This window comes from Callorhinus ursinus, unplaced genomic scaffold (genome assembly GCF_003265705.2).
Source record: "Callorhinus ursinus isolate GAN/ISIS: 27379988/994484 unplaced genomic scaffold, GSC_fseal_2.0 scaffold27, whole genome shotgun sequence".
In the NCBI taxonomy this organism is placed as follows: domain Eukaryota; kingdom Metazoa; phylum Chordata; class Mammalia; order Carnivora; family Otariidae; genus Callorhinus; species Callorhinus ursinus.
Genome location: NW_027397089.1, coordinates 7,368,064 through 7,378,928, shown reverse-complemented (window position 1 = coordinate 7,378,928; position 10,865 = coordinate 7,368,064). Strand labels below are relative to the sequence as shown.

General features: G+C 40.1%; 1 protein-coding gene across 3 annotated transcripts in view; it reads left to right on the top strand.

Annotated features, from left to right (window-relative positions):
- Positions 1-10,865, top strand: part of STK38L (serine/threonine kinase 38 like) — an 81,947-nt gene that overhangs the window by 37,138 nt on the left and 33,944 nt on the right. The window lies entirely within an intron of this gene.

The window sequence follows — 10,865 nt, the reverse complement described above, 5'->3', positions numbered from 1 at the left end:
TGTGTGTGGGCTGCTCTGCCAAGCTTGTTCCTCCCCTTTCCTTTACAGTGCATCGCACCACCTCTCACCACTTCATTGGTGTTCTCTGGTCACACCAAACCTTCACCTTTTAGCACAAAATAGGCGTTTTTGGTTGTACTGGTGCTTTGAATCCGGCTGTATCTCCTTTAAAGAAGGAGTAAGGGGAGTGGGGATCTTTGAAGCTAGAGCGCTCATTTTGTCTCTTACGATTTTGGAGTAGTTCCCTTACCTTAAATAAGACTTGAAGTTAATTTAAGATTCATGCTGCCCTGTTTTTTGATTTTGAGATGGGCCTTTGGCGTCCCCAGTAGACAAGCTATTTAAGAGAGTGACAAACAGTTTTAGCCCTTGTAAACATGCACAAGTATAAGCCACTAAAAATCTGTTTTCCTAAAAAGAAGTGCAAGATATGACTGGAAAACTTTTCAGAATTCTCATTAGTCTTGTGGTTTGTGTTTAATTTTATTCTATGACTCAGACTCTTTTTGCTGTTCTTCATTATCCTCCACTAAACCAGAACTAAGAATTTGGTTCATAGGAAAAAACTCCCAAGTACAGTGGTACCTGGGAAACCACCGTTGTGGGCTGAAGAATTCAGTTTGATTCCCTTTTACTGCTCACACATCTGCCCTCACACAATTACTCTGAAGTACTTTTTTTTCTTACTATAAAAATCATTGTTTTCTCATTGTAGAAAAATTGGAATATTTAAAAGATGATAAAGGACAAAATTTATCCATAATTTACCCCCTTTTTTCCCATATTGTTGAGTTCATATTTTACGTGTAGATAGAGCTTTGTATCTTGTTTACTTTACTTCATATTATTTCTCATGTTAAATTTTTTGGGGGAAATTTTCTTCAGTGTTTCTGTGGTATTTTATGCTATCATCATTCCATCAATCATTTCACCTAATTTTAAACGCTTGTTTTATTTGCTATTTTAAATAATGCTTTGATTTAAAAACAACTCTATAAATCTTTGCTGCAATTTTTATTACTTTCTTATGATAGATTCCTAAAGGTAAAATTATTATGTCAAAAAACCCTACAAAACCTTAAGTTTCTTAATACAAATTACTATACTCCCTACTGGAAAGGATTATATTCCTATCAATTAACATAAGCACAGGGAGTGATATCATCAAGGTGGTGATAATAGATTGTTTCCAACTTCAGCCTCCCTTGTAAGAAGACCAACTAGCAACTACCTATAGACAACACCACTGTAATAATCCCAGAACCCAGGTATGAGGCTGAAGCAACCCCCTGTATCACAGAGAGTGAGAAGGGCCACATACTCTGACCTCATTGCCCCCTAGGCCGGCACAGTGCTGTACTGAGAAGGCCCCCCTGGGCCTATGTTTTTTCCAGTGGGAAAAAGAGCCCAACGTGGACATCCAGCTCCTCTGGCATTATGGGGATACATCCAGGGATGCCCACTCAGGTCTTACCTCACAGGGCTCACTGGGAAAATCTGCAGGGCTCTACTCCTGGGGATCAGATAGACAGAGAAGGAGGCTGGGTTTCTACCACCCGGTGCTCAGATCTTGGTGGACCATATTCCTGCTTACAGTGGTGCCTGAGCAGAGACCCCAGCCAGCTGCTCTGCTGATCTGCAGTGCCAAATCAGTGGCCTTGTTTATTAGGGAGCTTGATTGACAGCTCTGCCTTATTTGGGTCCCCAGCCAACAAGCTCTACCAAGTATGGAGCCTGTTCTATGGCCCCACACAGGCAGGGAAGCACATTCACAACTCTGTTCCCGTGCTGAGTATAGCCTCCACTCCTACCTGGCCGAAGAATCTGTGCAGCCACAGGGCCTATCCTACAACCCCACTTGGGCAGGAAGCCAAGCCAGCAGCCCTGGTAAGTATACTATATTAAGGATAGCTTCTGGCACTGCCTAACCAGGGAATCTGAACAGTGAGCCTAGACAGCCTTAGAGCCCAGTCTATAGTACTGTCCAGTTGCTCAGCCCACACGACAGTCCTGCCCTGCAACAGAGCACAGCCTGTGGCTCTGCCTGATTGTTAAACACAGCCTGCTTCCTCTCCCAGGCGGGGAGCCCAGCCAGTGACCTGTCCAAGTGGGAGCGTAGCCTGCAGCCTCACCTGATGAGGAAGCCTGGACAGCAGCCCTGTCCATTTGCAGAGCACAATCTCTAGCCCATCTAACCGTAGAACACAGACAGAGCTCCTCCCAACCAGAGAACTCAACCAGCGATCTTCTCCAACAGTGGATGGAGCACAGCCAACAGCTTACCTGATTGTGAAGTGCAACCTGAGACCTTGCCCAACCTTGGGGCACAGCCTGTAGTCTGTTTGATTACAGAGCATAGCCAGAGGCCCTGTCCAACCACAAAGACCTGTCTGCAGCCTCCCTCAACATGGAGTCCAGCCAGCACCACCACCCAATCAGGAAGCACAGTCTGAGACCCCATCCAAACAGGAGTGATTGCAGACCCCAGGCCATAGCCCTGCCCAATCTGGGAATCCAACCAGTGTTACCACCATGCCAGGGAACACAGTCTGTGACCTCACTTGACCAGAGGTAATTGTAGAATCCAGCTAGTGGCCCCACCTGACTGCAAGCACAGCCAGCAGCTCCACCTGATCAGGGAGCCATCCCATTGCCCTTGCTTGAATGTGGAACCCAGCCAGCAGACGCACCCAACCACAGAACCCGGTAGTTGCACTCACCCTAACTTCAGAGCATGGGCAGTGGCCTCACGCAACTAGAGACCCTGATAGGAAGCCCTCCCTGCCCATAGATACTACCAGCTGATCTGTCCAGTATTCCAAGCTGAGCTGACTGGTGAAGGTCTTTCCATGCTGAACCTATAAAATCTGGGGGAAGAGACCAATTACCTAAATGGCAGATACCAACACAAGGAATCAAGGAACATGAAGAATCAGGTAAACATGACACCACCAAAGAAAACTAATAAAACTCCAATAATTGACCCTAAAAAAATGGGGTCTATGAACTATCTAACAAAGAATTCAGAATAATCCTCTTAAAGAAGCTCAGTGAACTACAAGAACACACAGACACACAACTAAATGAAATTTAGAAAACAGTGCATGTACCAAATGAAAAGTTCAACAAAGTTTTTGATAGAAACTATTAAAAAAAAACAAATCCTAGAACTGAAGAATATAGTGAATTCAAGAATTCAATTGAGAGCTTCAACAACAGATTTGACAAAGTAGAAAAAAGAATTAGTGAATTGAAAGATAGATTATTTGAAATTATCCAGTCAGAGAAAAAAAAAATGAGTGAAGAAAGTCTACAGAATTATAAGACACAATTAGGAGATGCAAATATGTATTATGAATATGTATATTATTATGAATACCCAGAAGAGAAAGGGACAGAAATCTGTTTAAAGCAAGAATGGCAGGGGTACCTGGATGGCTCAGTTGGTTAAGCCTCTGACTCTTGGTTTCGGCTCAGGTCTTGATCTCAGGGTCATGAGATCAAGCCCTATGTTGGGCTCCACTCTCAGCACAAAGTCTGCTTGTCCCTCTCCCTCTGTTCTTCCCCCTCCCTCTGCTCTTCCCCCTGCTGTCTCTCTCTCAAATAAATAAAGTCTTAAAAAAAAAATAAAGCAAGAATGGCAGAAAATTCTCCAAACTTGGGGACAGAAATGGACATCCAGATTCAGGAGGTGCAGTGAATCTCAAATAGATTGACCCCAAAAGGGCTATACCAAGATACATTGTAAATTGTCAGAAGTCAAAGAAAAAAGAGAATTTTGAAAGCAGCAAAAGAAAAACAACTTGTTTCTACAAGGGTGCCCTCATAAGACTATAAGCGATTTCTTAAAAGAAACTTTGCAGTCCAGAGTAAAAGGGATGATGTATTCAAAATATTGAAAGAGAAAAAGCCTGTCAACCAAGAATACTATATGCCCTAAAGCTGTCCTTTACAAATGAGACAGAGATAAAGACTTTCCAAATCAACAAAAGCATTGCTCCTGGACCTAATTTACAGGAAATGTTAAAGTTGTGTTCTTCAAGTAGAAATAAAAGGATGCTAATTAACATCATAAAAACATATGAATGTGTAAAACTCACTGGTCACACTCTTTTTTTTAAAAAAAGATTATGTATTTATTATTTGACAGAGAGAGAACAAGCAGGGAGGGCGGCAGGCAGAGGGAGAGGGAGAAGCACGCTTTCTATTGAGCAGGGAGTCTGATGCAGGGCTCGATCCCAGGACCTTGGGATCATGACCTGAGCTGAAGGCAGATGCTTAACCAACTGAGCCACCCAGGTGCCCCCATTGGTCACATTCTTAAATATTAATGGTGGCACATAATTCACAACTCTAGTTTAAAAATAAGCATCTTAAAAATAAGCATAACTCCAATAATTTATTACTGAATACACAATATCAAGGAGATGTAAATTAAAACACCAGTAACCTAAAATGTGAGGGGTAGAGAAGTCAAAGTATAAAGTTTCTGTCAGCTATTGAAGTTAAGTTGTTATTAGCTTAAAATAGGATGTAAACTAATGATATATGTTGCTAATTGAACATAATAATAAAAAAATAGGATGTTATCAATGTAAACCTCATGATAATCACAAAAAACAATAGTAGAAACACAAAAGATTATCATAAAAGAGTCAAAGCATACTGCCAAAAAAAGAAAAAGTCATCATTCATAAAACAAGTAGCAAAAGAGGAGGCAAAGAAGAAAGGATATACAAAACAGAAAACAACACGATGGCAATATTAAGTCCTTACCTGTCATTAATCGCTTTAAACATAAATGGATTAAATTCTCCAATCAAAAGACACAGAATGGCCGAATGGATTAAAAAACAAGATCCAGTGATGTGCTGTCTACAAGACACTCATTTAAGCTTTAAGGACACACATAGACGGAGAATGAAGGGTTGGAAAAAGTCATTTCAAGCAAATGGTAACTGAAAAAAGCAGGGGTAGTTAAACTTAAATCAGACAAAATAGACTAAGCTAAAAATGGTCAGAAGAGACAGAGAAGGTCATTATGTAATGATAAAGGGGTTAATTAAGAATATATAGCAACTGTAAATAATTATGTACCTGACATCAGAGTGCCTAATCTATAACACAAATACTAACAGAACTAAAGGGAAATAAACAGCTATGCAATAATTGTTGGGGACTTTAATACCCCCTCTCAATAATGAATAGATCATTCAGACAGAATCAATAAGCAAACAGCAGATATGAATAACACTAGACCAAATGGACCTAACAGACTAAAATAAAACATGCCATCCAACAGGCCACAACACAAGTCTTAAACAAACTCAAGAAGACAGGAATTACATGAAGTATCTTTCTGACCACAATGGTGTGAAACTAGAAATCAATAATAGGAGGAAAGCTGGAAAATTCACAAATACATGAAAATTAACACGCTCCTCGACAACCAGTGGGTCAAAGTAAAATCAAAAGAAAAATAATTTTTAAAAATGGGACAAATGAAAATGGAAACCCTGCATACCCAAACTTATGGGATGCAGCAAAGGCGGTTCTAAGAGTTTATTGTAAGTTTATAGTGATAAATGCATACATTAAGAAAAAAGATCTTAAATATCATAACTTTACTCCTCAAGGAACTACAAAAAGAAGAATAAATTAAGCTCAAAGCTGAAGGAAGGAATTAATAAAGACCTGAGAAGAAATAAGTAGAGATAAGGGAAACAATAGAAAAGTTTAACAAAACTTTTGGTTGGTTTTTTGAAAAGGTAAACAAAAGTGAGAAACCTATAGCTAGACTAACAAAGAAAAAAAGAGAGGATTCAAGTAAAATTAGAAATGAAAGAGAAGATATTACAGCTGATCCTGTAGAAATACAAAGGATCATAAGAGACTACAGTGAACAATGAAGCGCCAACAAATTGGATAGCCTTAGAAAAAATAGATGATTTCCTGCAAACATGCAATCTACCAAGACCAAATCCTGAAGAAATAGAAAATCTGACCAGACCAACACTGAGTAAGGAGATTGAATCAGTAATCAAAAAATCTCCCAGAAAAGAAAAGCTCAGGACGGAGGTTAATATATATAAGGAACTTATGTAACTCAGTAGCAAGAAGAGTAAATAATCTGATTAAAAATGGACAAAGACTGGGCGTCTGGGTGGCTCAGATGGTTAAGCGTCTGCCTTTGGCTCAGGTCATGATCCCAGGGTCCTGGGATCGAGTCCCGCATCGGGCTCCCTGCTCCTTGGGAGCCTGCTTCTCCCTCTGCTTCTCTCTCTCTCTCTCTCTCTCTCTCTCTCTCTCTCTCTCCCTCTCCCTCCCTGTCTATCATGAATAAATAAATAAAATTAAAAAAAAATGGACAGAGACTTGAATAAACATTTTTTTTTCCAAAGAAGATATTCAGATGGCCAACAGGTAGATTAAAAGGTGGCTAATACCACTAATCACCAGAGAAATGCAAATGAAAACCACAGTGAGGTATTACTTCACACCTGTTAGAATAGGTATTATCAAGAGATAGCAAGTGTTTGTGAGGATGCGGAAAAATAGGAACTCTTATACACTGTTGGTTGAAATAGAAATTGGTACGGAGTTTCCCCCCCAAAACTAAAAATAGAACTACCCTATGTTCTAGTAATTCCATTTCTGGGTATGTGCAAATGAAACGAAATCATTGTCTCGAGATAGCTGCACCCCTGTGTTCATTGCAGCATTATTCACAATAGCCAAGGCATGGAAGCAACCTAAGTGTCTACTGATGGATGAATGAATAAACAAAATGTGGTATTTTGATATAATAGAATATCATTCAGCCATAAAAAAGGATAGCCTGCCACTTGTGACAACATGGATGGACCTTGAGGGCATTATGCTAAGTGAAATAAATCAGACAGGAAAAGACAAATACTGTATGATATCACTTATATGTGGAATCTAAAAAAAATTGAACTCAGAAATAGCAGTTTGGGGGCGCCTGGGTGGCTCAGTCCATTAAGCAACTGCCTTCAGCTCAGGTCATGATCCCAGGGTCCAGGGATCGAGCCCTGCATCGGGCTCCCTGCTCAGCAGAGAGCCTGCTTCTCTCTCTCCCTCTGCCTGCCTCTCTGCCTATTTGTGCTCTCTCTCTGTCAAATAAATAAATAAAATCTTAAAAAAAAAAGGAAAGAAATAGCAGTTGGGTTGGTGGTTGCCATGGGCCCTGGGGTAAGGGCAGTTGGAGGGGGAATGGGTAGAGGTGGCTAAAGTGTACAAAATTTCAATTATAAATTCTAGTCATGTACTGTACAGCATGGTAACTATAGTTAACAATATTGTATATTTGAAAGTTGCTAAGAGTAAAACTTAAAAATTCTCACCACACACACCAAAATTGTAACTATCGATGTGATAGATAACTAACCTTACTGTGGTAATCATTTCATGATTTATGCATATATTGTATGTATGTATCAAATCATTACTTGGTATGTCTTAACATTACACAATGTTATATGTCAATTACATTTCAATAGAGTTAGAAAAAAACCACACTTTACACAAACACAGATGGTATATGAGAAGGTCATCTCATGATAGCCTGGACCAAAAGGGTTTCCCCCTAAATTATGGCTGTTTTCACATAGGAAACATATGTATTATTTTAAAGTTTCCATATCTTTGATTTACTTGGGAAAATTGAACATTTTCTAGATGTTAGCTGTTTTTATTTATATATTGTCAATCAGTATTATTTCTTTATTATTAGGGTCCTTATTTTCCCCTCACAACTTTAATGTTTAAAAAGCTGTGTTATAAGCTTTTCATACGTTTTAAGAAATGAATTTATTTTTAACATATACCTTTATACTTCAATAAATACTTTTAACATACACTGTTATTTTGCAGTTTTCCCCCAATATACTGTCTTTTAATCTTGCTTGATATCCATATATCCATATATGTATATTCCAAATTTTTACATAATAATATGTAGCACTATTTTTTTTGTGATGATTTTTTTTTTAAGATTTTATTTATTTATTTGACACAGAGAGAGACAGCGAGAGAGGGAACACCAGCAGGGGGAGTGGGAGAGGGAGAAGCGGGAGCCGGATGCGGGGCTTGATTCCAGGACCCTGGGATCATGACCTGAGCCGAAGGCAGACGCTTAAACACTGAGCCACCCAAGTGCCCCTTATTGTGATTTTTTAATACAGTTCCTGTCAATTCAAAGATCAGATAGTTATTCATCTATATTTTCTTGTAATTTTTTTGAAGTTAAACTTTTCTTTTTACTTTGTTTCCCCTTTTCTTTCCTTTTTTTTCCTCTTTACTTTTTATGTTCACACTTTTGAACCATTTGAAATTTATTTTGTCCCTTGGAGTGGAATGAACATCTGGCTTGCTTAAATAGATAACCAGTTCCAACACCATTAACGGAATAATTCTTCCCTTCCTTCCACAATCTATGATTAGATTTCCTCATAAAAAGGCTAACTTTTTTTTTTTTTGAATCAAGGTATTCCTAGGTATTTTATGAATGTTGTTCTTCATCCCCTTCTCTTTGCTACTTTTGGGAACAGGATTATTTTTTTCATTTCTAAATGTAAATCTTTAAAATTCACATTTTAAAGCATAAATTTTAAACTGAGTCTGGTGATATAACTCAGACCGAATCAGACTTGAACTTATTTTCTTTCCCTACCAACGTAGCTCTTCTCATAATTCCTATTATTAATGATATCACCATTTACCCGCTCATCCCAATCTGAAACCCAGAGGTAATTATAGATTTCAGTCTTTCCAGCTGAATATATGAGCCCCTCTTTTAATCTTTTCTGCGCTACTATCTTAAATTAGGCCCTCATTATTTTATACTAAACCAAAGATTGTGATTTCAGATGTTTACCAGAAGGAGTCAGGTAATAAAATGTGTGAAGGATGTTGGGCAAAAGGGAGTAGAAAGTTGGTGGACTTGGGCAGGATGTTCTCTCTCGCAGGGGGGCTGCTGCTTTTCTGTTCCAGGCAGTCATGTGGGCTTATATTTGACCGAGCTGCTTTTTCAGGAGGACCAGAAATCTGAATTCTTAAGTGAAACCTTCATATTCTAAGTCACAGTGCAAGCCAAACAAAAATATGACTGCAGGCCACAAGTTTGTAACCCGTGACTATTTCTTATGGCGTCCCCCTAACCTGATTTACATTCCTTCAGTCTGGTCTATTCCCAGCCTTTTCGCCGTCCTCCCCGTACTAGCATCCTGTATCTGAGGTACCAGTTACATAGGATTTTAGAGGTAGTTATGTAATTGAACCAACATGAGTTAGCTCCTTGGTGACTTACAGATAGAAACTACATCAGGTAGAGTTGTCATACAAAGTCACCTTTATTTGCAGCAGATAAGGAGATCATGGGGAATAACTTCCAAAGCTGTGATTCCCCAAGCAAGAGTGAATGGGTTCCTTTTATTTAGGGTTAGGATGAATATTTATAAAGGGGATCCTTGTCATTGTATGTACAGGCAGGCATAGGGTCACATGTGTGCCTCAAGGAAACATGCCTATACATACATTGTATGTTATGTTAATGAGGCTCGTGCTCTTCCTTGGGTGGGGAATTTAGCATGATAATGAGGTAGAGGTCGCTGTTGGTCACTACCTGGTCCATTTGCACATGCACCTATGTGAGTCGGTGGATAAGCTCAAGCTGGTCTGGGTGGCCTGGGCCTCTGGAGCTCTTCCCCATGGCAATTGTTATAGCTTGAGGGGTAGTTTTGGTTTCCATCATGGGATGCTTTGCCCATTGGGTCTTTTGCCTGAGTTGAGAGATAACCTGGAAATAAGAACTTAAGGAAAACGGGGCACAAAGGTAGGTAGGTACATGCAGGTGGGCAGCAGAGTTCAGGTCTTAGGGTCTTGCTGGTGACAGGAGTTTTAACTGCATTAAAATATGTACCATTCTTAGGAGAGTTCTTGATACTTGGGTAATAAGCCCTCAGGAAATGTCATTTGTTGGCTGTTACTTTTCACTTGGCTAAAAGCCCTGAAGGGCTCCCATTTATGCTTAGTATACTTTAACATGGCAGAAAGGTATTTTATTATGACGCTTTACCTGTCCTTTCACCTTCATCTTCTGCTGTTTCACTGAATATACTCAAGCCATGTCTACACTCTTGTGTGTCACTGTGTTTCACACCCTTACACTTCCTCCTCTGCCCTGTTCATCTGACTTGTGAACCTTTAGTCCTTCCCACCCACCCCAAGATTCAGTTCAGGTATCTCCTCTTCTATGAAACCTTTGACTACTCTTAAACCCTTGGAGAGCGAATTTCTCCCTTCTTTGCATCCCCATAAGATTGTGAACTCCCTAAGGCAGGGACTAAATTTTATCCATCTTAGTATTCTCAGTAACGTGGGCAGTGTTGGCACATAGTGTAAACCCACAGGATATGTTAGTTGGAAATGATCCAGTCAGTAAGAGTGAGTGCTACAACTTGAGCCTTCACCTGACCGAATTTCTTGCTCTTCTGAATGTACTGCCCAGAGGAAGGAAACTGTGGCTGCCCGAAGCTTAGGGACCCGGCATATATAGTATCCAATCTGAGGACCTGTCGTAGCTTAGGGCATTATGGTTGCATTTTCTAAATGCATTTAGAAAAGTTTTCCGGGGTGCCTGCGTGGCTCAGATGGTTAAGCCTCTGCCTTCGGCTCAGATGGTGATCCCAGGGTCCTGGGATCGAGTCCCACATCCGGCTCCCTGCTCAGCAGAGAGCCTGCTTCTCCCGCTCCCTCTGCACCTGCCCCTGCTCATGCTCTCTCTCTCTCTCTCTCTCTCTCTCTCTCTCTCTCTCTCTCTCTCTCTGTCTCAAATGAATAAATTT